Below are 19069 nucleotides of genomic sequence, written 5' to 3' on the forward strand. Positions count from 1 at the left end.
AATGCTTTTTGCAAGGCTTTGGTGAAATAGCAGGCGAGAGCAGGGAGGGGGCATGCAAAGAAACAGCCAGTCTCATCTGCAAGTAGATAACCAATAAAGACTTGTTTTATATTCCATTCCAACCAGTCAGAGGCTGGACCTTGTTAGCAACTATAAAAAGGGGTACCCAGGCTCAAGGAAGAAGACCCCATCAGAAGATCAAGACCTTCAATTCAGGGTACTGAAATATTGCCACAACATCCTAAGTAAGGCAGGCAGACAGTCAGTCTTGGGACTCGAAGGCTAAATAGGACATCAGATAAGGGGGTACTTATGTCTTGAAAATTCATATTTGTTATTACTGGGGTGGTTTTTTTCATAATTCCTGGAACTTTTGGATCCCTGTAGTATGTATGCTTTTGCCTTGGCAGGTATCCTACTTGGACCATAACACTGACAACAATATAATCGTATATCTCTCCCTAAATTTCTCAATTGCTTCTTGTTTTCATTGCCAAACACAGTTCCTCTCATCTGGGAATGAAGAGGGAGGGAGAGAAACTTCCAAAGTTTACGCCATTTGCCTGTGTGTTTAATTTTCTCTAATTTTTAATATGCTCCCACTGATTGTTCCTACCTTCCAAAAGGTTCTTACGCCCATTGAGGCATCATTTCAAAGGAGAACAACAAAGCTTCCGATGGCAATAAACTTATGAGGAAGGAGAGATCTTCCTTGTAAACTACAAAGAATTCTGAAAATTTTCCAAGCAAACGTTCTTCATTTCCATCTAAAAATATCTCAGCTCTTGCAATTGAAAACCAAAAGACTTCACTGAAAAATTTCTACTAAAATAGTGATTTTCTTAGAAGGCTTGCAAGAAAAAAAAGTTCAGCTGGGAAAAAAAAATATACAGAGAGCCAGCTTTGATGGAAAATATTCAATAATCCTACCAATGATTTAATTATAGTTTCCTTTCCTGCAAAAGAGCCCTTGTAGCCTTCTTCCATTTGCTCAGCCTGTCAGCTTCTTCTGACACCACTGATCATGCTTTTTGTCTTGCCATTTTATTCTCTTACTTGCTTTAATTCTTTTCTAGGGCTGGTGGAAGATTTTTCTCAGCTTATTCCAACTTTCAGGGGGTTTCCACAGGCAGTGGCTGGGACCCTGCTTCCTTCTCTCTCTCTCTCCATCTACTCTGTGAAAGTTGTCATTCAAGTTTACTGCACCATGGAGTTACAATCTGCCTTTCTATTCAGTGCTTGTCTGCAATGAAGCCTCCTGCCGCTTCCCCCACCCTGCCTCATGTCTGTTTATGCACTACTGCTGCCACTTCTGTGATTGCTCTGTGGACGTCTCAGCTGAGCACCTCTCACCAGAAGTAAATTCACATCAGTGCTGGGAGAGTTGGTTTGTACCCTCTTTAGCCAAAGCTTTGCTCCCGATTACTAAACCTTTTGTCAGGGAGGCTTTGATGCTAGGAATTAACCTGAAAGGGACTGGATAATCAAGGGACATATTCATGATCCAGAGGTCTCCACTGAAGAGCTCTCACCTCTCCCCAGCATCTCCTGAATTTTGAGCGGATTCTGTAGTTGTCATGGCAACAGCCTAATTTGCTCTCTTTTTGTGATTTAAGAAAGCATCATGTAAAAACTCTTCAATAAATGATGCTAAAACATCCTGAGTTTTAGTGGTGACATTGGGCAGCTTGCCACGTGGCTTAATTTAATTGCTCAGAAGCTACCACCAAGTGCATAATTTAAGGTTTCCTTTAACACAAAAGCTCTTAAAAGTTTGGATGGTTGCAAGGGACAGAGGAGGAAAAGAGCAGCTGCCATTCTTCAAAAGCAAAGTATCTTCAGGAACAGGAGAATCTGTGGCAGAGAAATCTGTAACAGACAAAGACAAAAAAATGGGTTGAGACTCTTACTTTTTCTCTCTTTAGATCACCTTGAACATGGTGGGAAACTCAAAAGCATCCATCATTCCTGTGCCCTTGTTCTCCTGGAGAAGGCAGCACGATACCATCTTGCACTGGGGCTGTGACAGAGGTAGACAGCCCAGCAATTTAGAAGGTGGCAATAGCTGTGCATCATCCCAGCTTCCTGCCAGTCCCTCACTGGGGAGGCAGTGCCTGAAGAAAGACGTTGCTTTCAGGAAAACCCCTGGTCTGTCACCGGTGGTCTGCCTTTGTAGCTATGGGTACTTGGGCTTGGCTTCAGCCTCATGTCCCTGCTGTGCCCAGAGGCAGAGCTGAGGGCTGCCCAGCCAGCCTGTCCTGGGAGGTGAGAGCTGGTGTAGGAGGTGGTTGAAGGAGTTTGAGCTCTAGTGCAAGTCTTCAGACAAATAAGGTGGTCTGAGGCTTGTCTTAGTGGTGACCCTGTTAAGGGAAGCTGCAGCACTCTGTAACTTCTCAAAGCTTCAGCAGAGGAAAAAGAGCTGTGTTCATTTTGAAAAAACCTACTACTTGGGAAATATAGGTGTAGTTAGTTGTCACTCCAAATTTCTGGTCCAGGAAAAAAAAAAAAAAAAAAAAAAAAGGCAAAACAGAACAGCTTAGTCATTTGGTCTGGTGGGAAACTGCCACTTTGGTGTGTGTTTTTGAAGTGGGAATTCAAACTCCCACAGCAGGCATGTGAAATCACAGTCCCCAAGCGGTGCATATATAAGCCTTTCTTTTCAGAGCAATGTACTTGCATCCTTTGGGCGTCTGCACTGACGGGATGACAGAGCAGTTGCTGAACAGAAGATACCATGATACAAGGCAGACTCTCCCATTTCCTTGTGATCTGCTCATCTTGTCACTCCCTTATGCAGAAAGGTTTTATTCTTTCCTCATGTCTTGCATTCAGGAAAGAGGCAAAGTGTTTGATGTGCTGCGGTATCTCTTTGCCTGGACAGAAATCTCTGCATTCACTGAGATGTTAATGACCATTCACCAGGGGAATACTGTGTAGGCTGGGGATGGATGTACAACAGTAACAAGGGAATGCCATGGGTTTAGGGGGAGGAGGACAAGAGGGATGGTATGGAAATACAAGTGGGTAATCTAAGGTCTCCTTTTCAGGAGGGTGACAGATTCTGGTTTCTTTACCCGCCTCTCTTTGATAAAAGCCTGCCAGTGGGGATGAAGTCTGTGACACCGGAGCCTGCACACCCTTGTTGTTTTACTAAATTATTCATCCTGTTCCTGTGATAATATAGTTATAAGGAGGAGCTTAATTTAATTTACTGTCTGGCTTTGGCCAATAGGGTGATAAGGATCCAGCAGAATGGGATGACGGTGAATCCTGCTAGTGTGCTGTGAATGTGAAGCAGGAGGGACTGGCAGTTTGTGTGCAGGAGGGAAAGCGAATCGGTCCAGGGCCCCCAGATTAGCAGGCTAAGGAAAGGTAAGGGAGCGACTGGGAACGGGGTTTGCCAGAATCATATACTGACCCTGTGCTGCTAGGCTGTTTTGGTTTATAGGAAAGCACTCTGCAGGCAATGTTTTCCTGCAGGTTTTGGAGGGGACAGGAATGCATGTGGCAGCACTTACTCAGTGCATGTAGCGTGTGCCTTTGTCTTTATATGTGCTGCAGGGGTTTATAACATTGCATGTTCATTGTGCACGTCTGCACGGAGACGCCTGTGTTTTATGTGGATAAAGCAGAAACGTATGAAGCATGTGCATTGTAAATATAATAAGACGAGTCAAAAGGGAGAAATTACCTCATGGGCAGTGTGGGGAAAACAGTTTTCTGGGTTAATTGAAAACGGAAATGCCGAAGCTCTTAGTGAGCTGTTTGCAAACAAAAAAGAGCAAGTGTGTGTGCATCTGTCTGTGTATGTATCAGATCTGCAGTGAGATGTGAAAATGGGAAAGAGGAGGTCAGACTGGATCATTAGTCATGGCAGGTGGAGATAAATTGCAAGCAATCTGTGTAATCAGATTCTCTAACATGGAGAGTGCAAGTGAGTAGGGAAGTGGATTAATCCTATCTGCTGAGCCAGCTATACCTGGAAAGCAAGGGGGGGGGGAATCAGGACAGGTTATCTAACTGGTTAGAACTGATGTTATTTGCCTGCTGCTAAAGTGACAACCTATTGAGTTGCTTCCACAGATTTGCCATCACCCTTTTAATGATATGAAGAAAGGGTGAGCATCTCTGAGGATCAGGTTAGAGCCCACAAATTAATGTTATCTGGAAGAGGAGGAGCACATCTAGCAAATTAGCCTCTGCCCTTCCTTTTGTTTCACTGCCTTTGCTCTGATAACAAGTGACTGCTAAACAGACAGGGCAGGTGGGGGAAGCTGGATTACAATTGTGACAAGTGGCATCAAACCATGTAGACAGGGAATGTTGTTTGCAGTGATGGTGCTATAATTGCACTTCTGCAGTTTACATTTCTGCAAGCCTTTAAGATAAGGCTGTCCTGAGCTGGGTAACCTTAGCCCAGTCACTAACCCGAGTGGGGGCTGCAGATTGCTGTAAGGCATTAAAAGGTTTAGCTGCTTCTTAAATGTTTTCACCACCTCGTTTTTTTAAGCCAGGGTCCAGAGGAAAGTGTTGTTGAGACAAAGATGTTGTTCACCTGTGGATATCTCACCTCAGCTGGAAATTAACTCTTATGATGAGTGCTGAGGTGCTTCTTCTGCCTGCCCAGAAAGCAATAGCCAGAGGCTCCTTTCAAAAGATGAGGAAGGCAGAAAGCCCCAGCAGGGAAAAGCAACAAAAAATGCCTTGTCTTGGATCCACCAAACCCATTTGCCAAAAAAAGTTCTCCTTCCTCCCTGACACCAGATTTCTTACCTCAGGGGTCCTTTTCTGTGGTTTTCTCATGTGGCCTGAAGATGGGAAAACACAAACATGGCTGAAATTCCCATCAGAGAGCACTTCCATGCTCACATCTTCCTTGTGCCCACGAGCTCTCCTGAAGCCTCTGGGATGTGCTGCTGGGGGTGGTGAGCTGCGTCTGATCCCCTCCATCTCACAGCTTGTCCACATGCCCCCAGTGAGACTGAAGGGGCACTCACCTGGCACAGGTACAAAAAGGCTTCACCTTACAGATGATATTTGTATTTGGTGATGGAAAACCCAAAGGAAACCTGCTGCAGATTCCTGTAGGATAGAGCCATGCTCTTCTCCTGTCGCCTGGAATAGCTGACTGAAAACCAGGTTAAAGACAGGGCATATACCATGAGCTAGTGGATTTTTGTCTCTTGATTTCTCATGGCTTTCCTGCCCTTCAGCTCCTCTAAGTTAGAAAAAACATGGACATAGTTGAGTTTGAATCCAGCTTTCAAAGCACTCACAGCAACAAAGTGAGCCAAGAACTGACGTGAAACAAGCCTGGCCATCTGAAAATAAACTTACCAGTATAATAAACATATGTCCCCTTACTTCTGCCCTGGCAACAGAGGAATAATTAAGTAACTTGCTTATTCACATACTGCAAAAGGCTGCATAGCTTCCAGGTGCAGAGCAGGAGGCTCTCCTTACTAATAAGGGGGCAGATACTCAGCCCACCTGGAAAGTCCATCTCTCTGCATGTCCAAGGAAGCAGTTCGCACTTGCCTGTTTCAGGATACACATCTTCCGTGGGAGAGGCACACGGGGAGTTTGGCAGGAGGAGCATTCCTCTGATGCTGCAGTGGCAGGAGCCTGGCGTTCGCTTGCAGTGTTTATCACCGGTTGGGTGACTATATTGTTTGCTTCTGCCCTCAGAGTCAACAGCAAGGCTCAGGAACAGGCGAAACGCCAGCATATTCCCAGGAAAGCTTACGTCATTGCCAATTCACTGGTGCCAGAGACAGTGCTGGAAACCTGAGGTCGCTTTTGCCATTACTTGCCCAGATGATTAATTCATGCAATGATATCATTTTCTTGGGTGGAGGTTAGGAGGTTATGTACTCTAGTAATAAGAGGCGTGACGGGATGCAAAACTTGTGCTCCTTATTGATGTTAGTGCTAATTACAACAAACTGGTCTCAGTGTCCTGGCTTCATCTTTCACCCCCCAGAAAGGGCAAAAAGGGCATAATTTTTTTTCTTGCTCTCCACTCTTCCACCCGACTATTTTTTGGGGGTGGGGGGGTGGGCATGTCATGTGTGAGTAAATGCTTTTATGGGATTTGTAGTGTTGCAAATTCTACCCTAGAGGACTGAAATACAGTGGCCTCTTAACTATAATAAGGATTGTTGCTTTAATTTCAACTTTTAATTCAGGGGGTTTCCACCTTGCAAATCCTATTTCACCTTCAAAAAAAATCGTTGTTTATGTCATTCATGTTCCACTTTCCAGCAAGGAAAAAAACTAATTATCCTCCCATCCTCCCCCACAGACAATGCTGCTCTGTCTATAGGGGTGTAGGATCACTTTTTAATCAGTCTGGAAATTCTCCAGAATGTCAGGTTTTGCAGTAAGCACTCTAAGATGTTTTACTATTTTGTGAAGTTTTTAGGCTAAAAATCCCTCTCCTGCCACTCTAATAGCTAAGCAAATAAACCCAAAATTCCCAGATGAGCATAACAAAGAGCTGCCCTGGCCCAGATACAATTAATAGCTAATAAAGGTGCAGCAACCTGATCTGATAATCTATTGGTAGGTGAAACTGCTAATTCAAAATGCCAAACAAAGCACCCAGGGCATTTTCAGAGCTGTTGTAAGAGCATTTTCTTTCAAACAATGTCACTGCTCTGCCTCCTGTATCCCCCCTGCCTTGTTCCTTCCAGTGTTTCTCTTCTCCCCTCAGGCCTCCGTGTTTTCGGCTGGCTTGCATCCCCAGAGGTGTACAAAGCCCTGGATCCTAAGTTTTCAAACAGACTTGGTAAGACCAAATGGAAACCTTCCAATTTCTAGATATGCCTGTTATTTGTGGGATGGCTTCCTTTCTGTTTAAGCAATGGGGAAGCCATGCTATGTCTCCAGTCTGGATTATTTTTCACTTCTTCCCTTCCTTGATGGTTTGTTGAGGTATCCTCCTACCTTATCTAGAGATTAGGAAATGTCAAGGAATTTTTCTTGAATGCTGACAAACAGCAGAGATCTGATTAGCAATTACAGCAGATCTGTTGCTGGTTCAATACTGTAGACTCGTATATATTTATAATATGGCTATCAAGGAAAATTAAGTGTTTATGCAGAACTAACGATGTCTGCTTTAATGGCTGTCAGATTCCAGACACTTGTCTATTGTCTGTGTAATGGGAAACGATCTTACTGTGTCTGGGCAGAATAAACACCAAAGCAAGGGTGCAGTATGACTTTGCTGCCATTAGCAGACTACACTGGCCACAGAAAAGGTGGCCCAGGGCACATGCTTATAATTTAGACCTTGCTCATAAAGCGGGAAAAAAATAATGAGATGGCCTTGGAAAAGTAGGAAAAAAAGTCTGTGATGTGGCCTTCAGGGTGGAAATGACCTTTTGTCCTGGTACCAGTGCTCCATTGCAAAGGGTTAAGTTCTGCATTGCCACCAGAGTTACACGAATAAGAAGAAAAGATCATCTGCTTCCAGGGTGGCTTGTGGTGGGCTGTCACAGTGGGGAAACAAAGTAGATTGGACGGGGTAGGAAAAGACCCCTTTTCCAGGCTTCCTGAAACTGGGAGTATTGCCTTCAAATCACTCCTGAGTAACTGCGGTTGTTTTTAAAAGTACATGAAAATTTGCTGTAAACTATCAGACTGGGATATGAAAAAGACAGACAGCTGCTGTTGTACAATACTCCAGCCTGAAGAATCATCAGCATTATTTTCCTATGGGTCGGAAAAAGAAGTCAGAGTTCATGCTAAAGGGACGAAAAAGGAAGGACTGGAGAGACAGGTGAAGGAAGAGCTGTGCAAAGTCGGGGAGAGGGATACCCCTTTCTTTTGATGAGGGAAATTTTATTTTTGACAAACGCTGGGAGGTTTGGCTGATTTATTTCCTGCTCTCGGCATGAACCAGAGCCAGTGCTTCCTCCCTGTATACTTCAGCTGGAAAGCATGGAAAATCATTGGCTTCCTTATTTCTCCTCATACACAGGAGCAAACACACACATCCCAATTCCATTTAAAAGATGGCAACCAGTGCCTTCAGCCAGGTCTTCATGGCTTGAGAAGGTGGTTTTTTTCAGCTCCTTCGAGTGTAAAAAGTGTGTTACCTCAAGCCCTGTATTTTAATTTACAATTTAATTTTACTTTTAGTTGACAACGGGACAAACACAGAAGGAAATATTTAACTTGCTGATCCTAGCCTTTTAAAACCACAAAGCTGTTTAAGAAAGGATACTAATAAGTTACTCTTTCATAAAAGTGATAGCTAAAACCTTTCACATTATTTGGAGCAAAATAAGAGGTTAACTGCTGCATCATTCCCATCCAAGTGAATGGAGAAAATCCCACTTCACTGGGACTCAGGACTTCCAAGTCTGGTGGAAAAAAACAGCTAGAAATGCTTAAACCACATATCTTATGTAGCCAATGCAAAATATTTTTAATCTAGAAGAACTGGTGGTAGACTTTCACCACCACTAAATTTACTTCATAAGTAAACACAAGCATATTTACGTAGGACTATTAGAAAAGCAAAACCAATATCAGAAGAACATTCAGCTCCAAGATGATTCAGACCTTTAAAATCTGTTGTTTGAAATATAGTAACAGTCCTTTTTTAGGTAAAGTGTATTGTTTTTAATATAGGGTGTCTTGGCCCTGTGTGGCTGTCTTCTATTGTACAATACAATGAACATATCCGTTCTGCTGTCATCTTCCTCCCCCACTTCCATCTGTAACTTGCTGGGCTTAGAGTAAGGCTGAAGAGCCCTGTAGTACATTGCAGCCCAGGAGTACGTCAAAGTCCTTCTTGGCTACAGAAACACTTTTGCTTGACTCTGCAGAAGCTGATAAACTGCAGAGGAACATGCTAGAGACTATAGATCCTCCTTGTAGAAAGAAGTCAAGAAAATCAGGAGTTTTCTCATTCAACTTATCAGCACAGCACAGTAGTGCAGTGGAAAAAAGGATGGAAATTTGGGGTAAAGAATGATCACATGATCCCAGAGGTGATATACTGGGTGTTTCTGTGTCACTGAACGCACTCCTGATGCACGGTGCCCATCACAGTCATCTGCCAGGGACTGCGGACACAACCTGTGGGCAGGGAAACACACTCAGCACCCAGCTGTTTTCCGAGGTGGGCTTGACAAAACCAAACAATGTGACAAGTTTGGAAGCATTCATTCTGGTCTTAGCCCCAGCGTTTTTGGTTTTGCTGCTTAAAGATGAGACTCGGTGTATTTCAGACTGTATTTTCCTTCTGGTTGCTAAAGCATTAATGCGCCTTGGCGAGCGGGGTTGGATGCGACGCAGCACTCCCTCCAGCAGCTGAAGGCTGCTGTATTTAGCTTGACGCATCTATCTAAAATAGGCCTGTGTGTATTTAGTTAATCTTGCAGGCAGGCTTTCTTACTTCAGCAGCCTTGTGAAGTTTCTTTTAACAGGAGAGAGAGGAGTAGGCGAGGTGGGGGTGTGTGCAGTTTTATAATAAAACTGAAAGAGGCTGACAGGAATTAACATCAAGGTTACCTTGGTTTACTGTGGGCAACCTTAATAATACAACAGAGCCTTTTAGTCAGGGCTTCCCCCGCTGTTCCCCACAGGGGCAGCTTCATGTATGAGTTTCCTGAGGCAATTCAATGTGCCAGCTCCTAAGAGACATGAGGCATAGGAGAGGACGGTGCCTCTCAAGGGCTAGAGCTGACAATCCCTATTAATGTGCAGGGAGGTTTTCCCCAGGAAGATTCTTTGATGTTTCTGACTCGGTCACAGGTCACTGGCCTCTGGCTTTACATGTCATGCCTCTGCCTTGAAAGAAAGTGCCACCTCTTTTGCTGAGCCCCGGCAGTCAAACTGCGTGACTGTTGTCCGCTCCCTCAGAGTGACCCACGGAAAGAGCAGGACGGTGCCTTTAGTTACCCGGGGCAGCTGCAGATCTTCTGAAGTCACTAGCTGGCATCTCCTGCTGTCGTGCTGTCATGCTGGCGGTGCAAGATCATCTGCCTTCCGCTGTGGTCAGAAAGGGAAAGGGGTCAGATCCAAACCTCAAACTCTTTTCATTTTAGTGATAATCCCATTGAAGTTGGTGAGAATTTTGCTTGAGCTAGAAAGGAAGGAACTGACTCTCTTTTTTCTGAGATAGTTGCCAGTTTAAGTAAGTCACCGTGTGAATTTCTCTGTACACTCTGTTCTGCTAACTCGCACACAATATTGAAGTTTGGTAAACATTCCAGTGAAAACAAAAGTAATGAGCTTCTGTATTGCTGTGGCATTTCATCTTTCAGACAGAAAAGTTTTGTGGCCAGCTTTGGTTGCCTGGAATAAATAACAGTAACATGCTGTTAACTTGTGATACCCAGACCTCATGATGCTCCTTCAACCCCACTGTTAGAAGGAGTCAGCCAGCAACATTTCACTGCAGCATCTCTCCACTGAAAGACCACAGCTCATCAGCTGTGAGGCACACTCTGGAAATGTCAACTTTGAAAATCTGTTTGGAAAAGAAAGCCTACAAATGAATGTGATATTTGATACAACATGTTACAAGAAAATTTTGAATATTTGTAGTGCTGGTTTGGAGCAAAAAATATTTTAAAATGGCAAAATTCCTTTGAAATGAGCAGTCTGGTTTTCAACCTACTCTTACAAATACAAAAATTTTTCTCCAGACCATTCTTAGCCTGGCTCCATATGTCTCCCTGCGCTGTAATTCCTTCCATACGACCATGGCTGAAAAGACCTTAGTGCTTATGTTCTGAAGAACCTACACCTTCAGCTATGCCTCTGTCAGTCTGTCTTTCTTCCATCTCACTGTTAGATGGTTTTGATCTGCTGAGGACCCTGAGGTAGTTCTGAGGTGGTTGTCCTCCGGCTTGAAAGGTGAGAGGACACCAGCAGGGTTTAATTATTAGTGAGGCATCTACAACTGCAACTTTCTCCAGAGCCTCCCACACCTTGGACTAATGGAAGCAATAGCTGGTTACCCTCACATGATGCTGTAAGACCAGCAGATTTTGCCAGAGCAGATTAGGTGGTGAAGAATGAATAGACTCTTTAGTTGTCTAACCTCCTAAGTGCATGGTTTTATGTTTAGTGGTAGAGCATCAGGTAGGCCCTGTTTTTTTAAAGATGCCATATCACATACCTGTTTCATGATATGGTCAGTTTTAGCAGCTGGTGGAGGAGGTGGAATAATCATCAGCAGTAAATCTTTGTGAGCCTCCAGCAGGTTCTGCGCTTCCCCTTTGCAAAACTGAGTTTTCTTTGCTAACACAAAGCAGTTGTTATACTTAGTAGGTGGGAATACTCATTTACTAACTAGCTTTTTTCCACCACAGTTTCTCCACCCAGAATGTTCTTGCTGCTGCTTCATTAATATTAAGGAGCATCAGGTAGCTGCTGTGATTGCATGGAGGTGCCAGCAAAGACCAACAGTTTGATTGAAGTCTGCAGCCTTGCTGCTGCTTGCTAGCAAAGAAAGCTTGGTGGGCTGTGGCTGGCAGCATTCCCAGGGGATGGGCTTTGCCATGAGGCTCAGTGACGAACAGGCAGAGGGGGGGCAGGGCCAAGGCTGACAAACCAGCTGCCATCTCCTGCATCACTTGGCAGTGTTTCTTGTTCAACCTTCAGGATAGCACAAACTGAAAAATCAGCTCAGGTAGGAACTGCTGCCAGGCACTGACTAGCCCTGCAGATGATGCACTGGCAGCAGCTGCTGCTCATGATCTAGCTGCTCAGGAGACAGCTGCTGCTTTACAACATGAACATCTGAGCTCTTCTGGGATGCTTAAGCAAGTGTCTTTGTGTTGGGCTATCATATGGTCGTGCAGTCCCTGCTGGTTGGGGGATCATCACAGCCAGACAAAATGCTGTTTTCTTCACCCAGGTTTTCAGGGAGCTGCTGCTTTGCTCCTGCTGCAGTGGTGATGGTTTAGTTACAGGACTGGTTTGGACACACCAGTGAGTATATACAAACTAGCTTTGAAGCTGGTTTTTCAACCAGAAATTATAAACTCACAGCAGGAGTTGTTGGGAGAAACTATGCAAGCTTGCACTATGTGGGAGGCCAAGCTCAATGATCCTAGTCTTTAAATCTATTTGATCTTTTACAAGTGCTCTGCAGTGCTTTAGTAGTAATTGAAGAGATCCAAAGTGATTCTCTTTTCGAAATGAGATACTAATGATGGAGAGCAAAGCAAGAAAAGAGCAAGTGATTAAGCTGATAATAGTGAAGGACTTTTATGAATTTGTTATCATGCAGTGTATATTATTATTAGTGCTTACAGTATGACCCTCTCTTGCCTTGGTTTTACATGTGGATTCCCATATGAAGTGATTTAACCAGGGTTCTTCCTACAGCTCTTAGGAAAATACATGTGGATGTGCAGTGCCTATCGCCAACATGTGAAGGTGATTCATATACTTTGATGGAGTTCACTGATGATATCAGACTATCATAACCCCATCACTGGAACATGTTTAGATAATGGTTTTGCATTGGATAGGAATGGGGATGGAGATCTTTGTGTCTAACCTGGCTCATTATAAAAGATCACCCATATGCTACCTTCTTAAATAATTAACATCTTACAGGTATCCACAAGAGTTTTTGCAGTGATCAGCTCTGAAACTGGACTCTGGTGACCTTAGCAGCTCTCATTTGAGCTGGGAACTCTGTACATCCTTCCATGTTAAAAAGTAATACAGTTTTCAGGTAGATTTAATATTAAACAGCTGCTATACTTACTTTGTGTATCATAGAACACCTCTGCAACCTGTATTTATGCCACCACACATGTCAGTCTCTCTCAAACTTGACCCAATTTAGTATTTCCACGCTTTATTTAACAGAAATATTGTTACAAAATTAGGTACACTAAGGCACAAAGTAGTTAAGTAACCTGCTCAAAGTAAAATACCCATAATAAAAGAATATAGAGAAAGGAACTGCTTTTCCTATCCACAAAAAATGTAGGACTGTTTTCCTTTTGTGTGCAGTCTTAAAATACAGAATAATGTTTTGTGTGTTTTAATGCACGGACTGCCATACTGCAACATGCAGGAATATCATCTCTTGCATTTCAGCTCAAGCCTGTGGCAAACACTGACCATGCAAGTGTAAGTGCAGGCAGAATTCGGCTCATCATCCTAACAAGGGGAGGCCAGGCTAACAAGGAGAGTGCGTAGCTCCATGCAGAGCTGCAGGGAGTAAACATACTCCCTCAGCCTGCTGTAGTTAACGTCTTGCCACCCATGCCAGCCTCTGAAATCTTGAAGCTAAAAAGTTGTGCCCTGGGGTTTGTCTGGGGGTGGGTTTAGCCATCTCTATGACTGCATAGGGATGCAAAGTGATGCAGTTGTTACAGGGTGGCCAGTTTCAACAAGCAATGTTTTAAACCCACTGGCCTTTATCAACCTGAAGGCTCAGGTGACTCTGTCTGGGCAAGAGCTGAAAATAAACCCAGCAGAGCAAGGCAGCTCTCTAGTTATTACTCAGAGCTCTGCTGAGTTTGTTTTGGACTCTTCAACTGATCTTACAGTCTCCTCTTGGGCACGTCTTTTTTTCTGTAAATACTATCCACAGTAAAAGCGGCTTTTGTCAGTAAGCTTCAGTCACATGGGGCTGCACCACTTATCCTAATCAAATACAGACTGTCTCACAGAGGAATAGGAATACTTAGCAATGCTGCTTCTATTGTTAGCTATATCATCATACAATTATGATGAATTAGCGACTGCCTACCTGTCCTGCTAGTCAAGACACAAATGCAGAAAGGGAGGCCCCAGTGTGGCTCTCAGATAACTCTGAGATTCCTAGGATGTCCCCATTTCTGTTCTGCCCGCTGCAATGTTTGTGCTCCCTGTAACCAGTTAGTCACGTCATACGTGTGTGCGTACCCAGCCAGAGCTTGCACCAATGTGTGCGGCTCGAGTTCCTCCCAGCTGCAGAGCCACCGCCGGTTCTCCCTTCCCCTCTTCCCCTTCCTTCTCTCCTTTCCAGGCTTGGGAAAGAAGTTCAACGAGTATGGGAGAAAAAGAAATTAAACAGCTGTGCAGATCAATTCTTCGCATTCCCCGTTACAAAATGCCAAGTTTTTTCCTCCAAGAAAACTTCCCCTTACCCCCCAAATCATGGTGGCTACGTATTGACCAGCCCTTAAAAGGCTTGGTGGTTGGCTTCTTAAATAAGGCTGGTCGATTTCGTAACCCTGAAAAGCTTTGTGATTCAGTTATTGATCAGCAGGGGAAGCAGAGCTCTTGAAGCTGCTCCTGCCTGGGTTCAGTGGTGCAGCACCGAGGCATGCTAGCTGAGCCTAACATCTCTGCGCGCTACAAAATAAACTTGTCTTCTTAAGTGAGGAAACCAAGTCACTGACACCAAGTGACCTTTCCCCGGGCTGATGGCATAGGACTCTGTTAAAATCACATGCTATTTTTCCATGTCCAGGCTCAGCCCACTAGCCTGATCTCTCAGGACTTTGTCTGGGTCCAGAATCTATTCCGGTTCCCACACTCATGTATTATATTTTCTGATGCTTTTTGCCTAAACATAATTTCCGGTGTTTGGAGCCAGTTATGGAGGGCTCCTGCACCGTCCAGCACGAATGCAAAAAACGGATAGGCAAGCAGACAGGAACCGGGAGAGAAGACAACTTGATAAAGGACAGTTAGTGAAATAAGTAGTGAAATAATTTATTATTAGGTTTTTAAAACATATTTTCTAATTACAGCAGTGCACCTCTGGTGATAAAACTCTTTGTCAACACAGTATCCCTATGGAGCCAACATAAATTCTTAAATGGCATTTGAAACCTGGCCAGATACTTTATTAAGGAAGAGAAACACCTTCCTCCTGACCATTCTGCACAGGCTCCTGCTGGCACCATGAATACATGTGCCTTGCAGCTCCAACCTGCAGCCATGCTAAGAGCAGGATCTCACGGACATTTGTGAGGCTGCAGCTGGGAAGCAGGCACTGGTGACATTGCGAAGAGTGGGGTGCTCAGTCCAGCTCTGAGAGAGGGAATTGTCACCCTTGCTGGGCTAAGAAGTGTGTGGGTACATGGTGCAAGCAAAAGGGGTGTATTGCACAAACCCACACAGCTTTTCATGTGTCTCCATGTGATCAATAGCAATGATGGGAAAAAAAAAAAAGTGAAGAAAAACATCCCTACAAGTACTCAGCACAGTTTGGGTTGGTCATCACAGAGCTTGAGACAGACGTAGCCAGTTGGACTCCTACAGTACTCCAGATGAAGGTCTACTAGTCCCCATTTTCTCTGCCTCTTTGGGGAAAATAGTCTAGCCAGTCAATCTTCTACCACTTCTACAGCACATGAAATAATTTGCCATTAAGCTATCATACAGTTGCATCAGAAATCTTCCCTAGAGTGCAGCAAAATGTTGTCTTTCTCTTCCATCATCAAAATAAATCAGTAACTGTGCTCAAATTCTCAGCTTATTCTCTTTGTATTGAGTGCTGCTACGTGAGATAAGCACATACGGTTAGAAAGCAAATGAGCACCTTGTTGCTTTATTTTGCCACATACCTGCTGTTCACACTATCAGGCTGCATAAATCTCAGGTATTACAAGGGGTTCCTCACCATATGGGAAAAATCTGAGAAACTGGGATATGATGGTGTCTGGACTGGTTTGGGGAAAGCGTTGGTGGTGTGTGGATGCAAATAACAGCAAAACTTAGATGGACTATACTAGCACTGTAGATGGTTTAGAGGACTTCAGATGTTCAAAGGAAAGTTCTTTAAACCCCAGAAGCACAGAACATTAGGGAAATAAACTGAGTTTTTGTGGCATTTTAAAATGAGTTAGAAGCATTGATGCAAGAATTTCAGAGTTGTGTTTTAAGATATGTTATTTGGAAATATGCGATCCATTTTTGTCTTATAAACATATGTAAAGTAATACAATTTGTGCTCCAAACAGATAATCCTTCTTATCATCATCAATTAATTAATAATTATCTAGTAGGTGTATGTTATGCTGTCTTAGTGAATTGTTTCTTCCCTTTCGTGACCCATAGCACTTTTTCCGCCCCCAACATATCTCGTTAACTCTATAGTAATAAAATAGTCTGTCTACCTGCATTTTAAATAACCAGTCTGTTGTGGCAGAATTGAAATACAGTAGAAAGAAAATAGCATTTGAATGAGGAAGAGTATGTGATCATAATCAAAACAGGAGCTCCATTAGCACTGGCCAGGCTGCTGTAGTTTCCTCTGAGAACCTGTGAGTTGTCAGTCCCTTAGGCATCTTTTATCTGGATGAGCCCTAATGCATATTGGCAGGCCCTACATACTAAACACATCCAGCTTCTTGATTTTATTCAGATCGGCACTCTTCAAAGCAACGTGTCTCTCAGCTGAAGGAAAACCCTGTTCTATTAATGGCATGTCCAGTGCTGCTTTCACTCTTATCACCATGAAATCAGGACTTGTATGGTTACTGCAGGAAACTTAGAGCATGTCTCACAAACACACGTGAACCGCATCAGATCCAAGACTGGGAAGGAAAAAGATGGAGGCTTCAGAGCTTCCTTCTTACCCTTTCATCTGCTTAATATACAGAGCATTTATCTCTATAAATTCTCAGGTTTGCACTGCTGTCTCTTGCTTTGCTGTAATATAATCATGAGGAAACACTTTGGCATGTGTATAAGTATTAGCCTTAATGGAAGCATTAGTGTCACTATTGCTCATGGTGGGAATGACCACAGTACTCTAGGGAAATAAGAAATGGAGGCAGTATGCCAATTCAAGTGACTTTCCGTGGGAGATGGCTCTATAGTATTCAAGGATTAGCACAAGATTTCTTTGCCCCATACTGCCTGCTCCAGTTGAGCTGGGTCTGGCTTTGCTGATAAGCAAGTGTTGGTATGGAACAGAGACAGGCCACAAAAGGCCTCCTTAAGCTCATTGACAAGGGGATATTACCACTGAGACAACACTGTGGCCGTTAGGTGCCAACAGGATTTCCACAGTGAGAGTAAAATGAGGAAATAATGTATTGGTTCCAAGAAGCAGCACATCACAGTTTGTTCTTGGGCGTATTAAAGCCATAGAGTATTACCATAATATTCAGATTTATTTTTCACTAGAAAACATTTGCTATTGTTCATGGCTTTAGTCATCTTCCTTTGCAATCTACTTGAAAGCCTGATGATCTTACAATGATCATTTTAGACTCTTTTTTTTCCCTCCTTCTTTTCTTAGCTTGCTATTATGAAATAACAGGCTAAAGAGGAAACAGACTAACTAATTTGCTGTGCTGGGTGTGATTCTTGGGAAATGGTCCCATTTGCACTCAGATTGGTATGTGCACACCCATTATCCTCAGGACCGGGTAAGGCAACCCCCCTATGCTGAAACTGCTATATAGAAGGCATTGACAGCTTTGCAAACTGAAAATATAAATAAGATTTGTGAAGCCTAGACTTTTCCAGTTAACTAGCCACCCAAGAAAGTAGAGAGGATTTTTTAAGGTCTACAAGAAAGCAGCAATAAGACAAAAGAATTGTTGCACCTTTATATGTATTAGTGGCTTAATGAAGCATGTTAAATTCGGTAAAGCGATTTGTTTCTGACAGAGACCTTCTGGGATCTCTGAGGATCTCTTTAAACAGAGAAATTGGATATACAAGGCACTGACTTCTTGCAAAAATCCTTGAAGAGCACGTTTCCAAAGGAAATCACTGCTGCTGTGAAAGGTAATAGAGAATTTGGGAAGCAAGTGAAATTCTCCTGAACAACTCTCTAACACACAACAGGGAACTCGGGCTCTAGGTGACATTATCATCCTGATGGCATGGTGCCACTGCTCCCCTGCCATGCCACCCCCTTCAGCTACAGGGTCTTGCCTTCTTGCAACTCCCTCAAAAAGACAGAGCGGCTCTGCTGGTGTCAGTCACAGCAGATACACAATTTCCAGAAGTGTCTCCGGCACGTGGATGCACAAAACCCTCTGATTTTAGGTGGAATTTGTGCTGTAGATGTACACGCTTATGTACGTGCTTTGGGGGATTTCTACCACTGTCTGCTTTAGAGCTGTATTGCGTTAATGACGCTTGGGAAAGCTCTTTGCAAACTGAACACCAGCATGGAAACTCTCTGCTTTCCTCTGTTCTTTGGAACTACATACAGTCTTTCCAACCCTTACGCTTTTGTATATGCTTCAGGTTTACAAAATGGGGTGGTGGGGTATCCTTTTCCCTTTCTTTTCCAACCCCTATTGTTTTAATTTCCTGATTTATGGAATTTCAGCTTGCACTGAAGAATACTGAAAAATATTTGAACACATGAGCCTCTTGAGTCCAAAACTGTGACAAGTGAGGTAAAACCCCAACACAACAAAAGTTCTAATTAATTTCAGAACTAATTGTTTTATTGTGCTTTCAATTCTTCCCAAGAAATATCAAGCTATGCCAAGGAATGCTGAAGCCATTGAGGGTGAAAAACTGAAAGCTTGACAATAATAAAAAATCTCTTGCTTTCCTCTTTTTGAAAACGTATGTAGAAAGTCATTCAGCTGGATTTGGAGCTACCTAACATGGCTGTCCCTCCACAGAAGTTCACTCCCACATTTTGTCCGTATGCCGGAGGGCTGAGAGGGACCCAGGGGAATATCTTAAGACTTGAGTGCATGCTGAAGGCAATCCACAAAATGGATGTGAGGGGTATCAGTAAGTGGCTGTTGCCAGGTAAGGAGCATCCCCTCATCTTTCCATCTGCCATGGGGCAGCAGTAAGTGTTTAGTCCCTTATGGCAAGGTGGCAGGGTAATCTCTCCGTGTTGTTTTTCCACCTTGCTGTTCCCAGCATTGCACTGTTGAGGCTGTTGAGCAGGAATCAGATGCAGGCTGGCGCGGTCGTGTCAGTTCATTACCTGACAGCATAGATAACAAGCTCAGGGGAAATCTAAGCATGGTTAACAGCTACCAGCCAGCTGAGATTGGTTCCCTCTGGATGTTACTGCACATTAGAAAGTAACCTGACAAGAGGTTTAAGTGAGCGCTTTGTTCTTGTTTCCTAACACATGTCAACAGGTTTTCTGAGA

The 19069-nt window shown here is 43.6% G+C and overlaps 1 protein-coding gene across 2 annotated transcripts in view; it reads left to right on the forward strand.

Moving 5' to 3' along the window:
• The first annotated feature begins 3297 nt into the window (after nucleotides 1–3297).
• Nucleotides 3298–19069, forward strand: part of SYN3 (synapsin III) — a 201146-nt gene continuing 185374 nt past the window's right edge. For both annotated transcript variants that reach the window (XM_056341791.1, XM_056341792.1), the window contains exons 1-2: nucleotides 3298–3372; nucleotides 6716–6790. The gene's annotated coding sequence lies outside the window, so the exon portion shown is untranslated. The remainder of the gene's footprint in view (nucleotides 3373–6715; nucleotides 6791–19069) is intronic.

The sequence above is a fragment of the Falco biarmicus genome, chromosome 5, assembly GCF_023638135.1.
Source record: "Falco biarmicus isolate bFalBia1 chromosome 5, bFalBia1.pri, whole genome shotgun sequence".
NCBI lineage: Eukaryota > Metazoa > Chordata > Aves > Falconiformes > Falconidae > Falco > Falco biarmicus.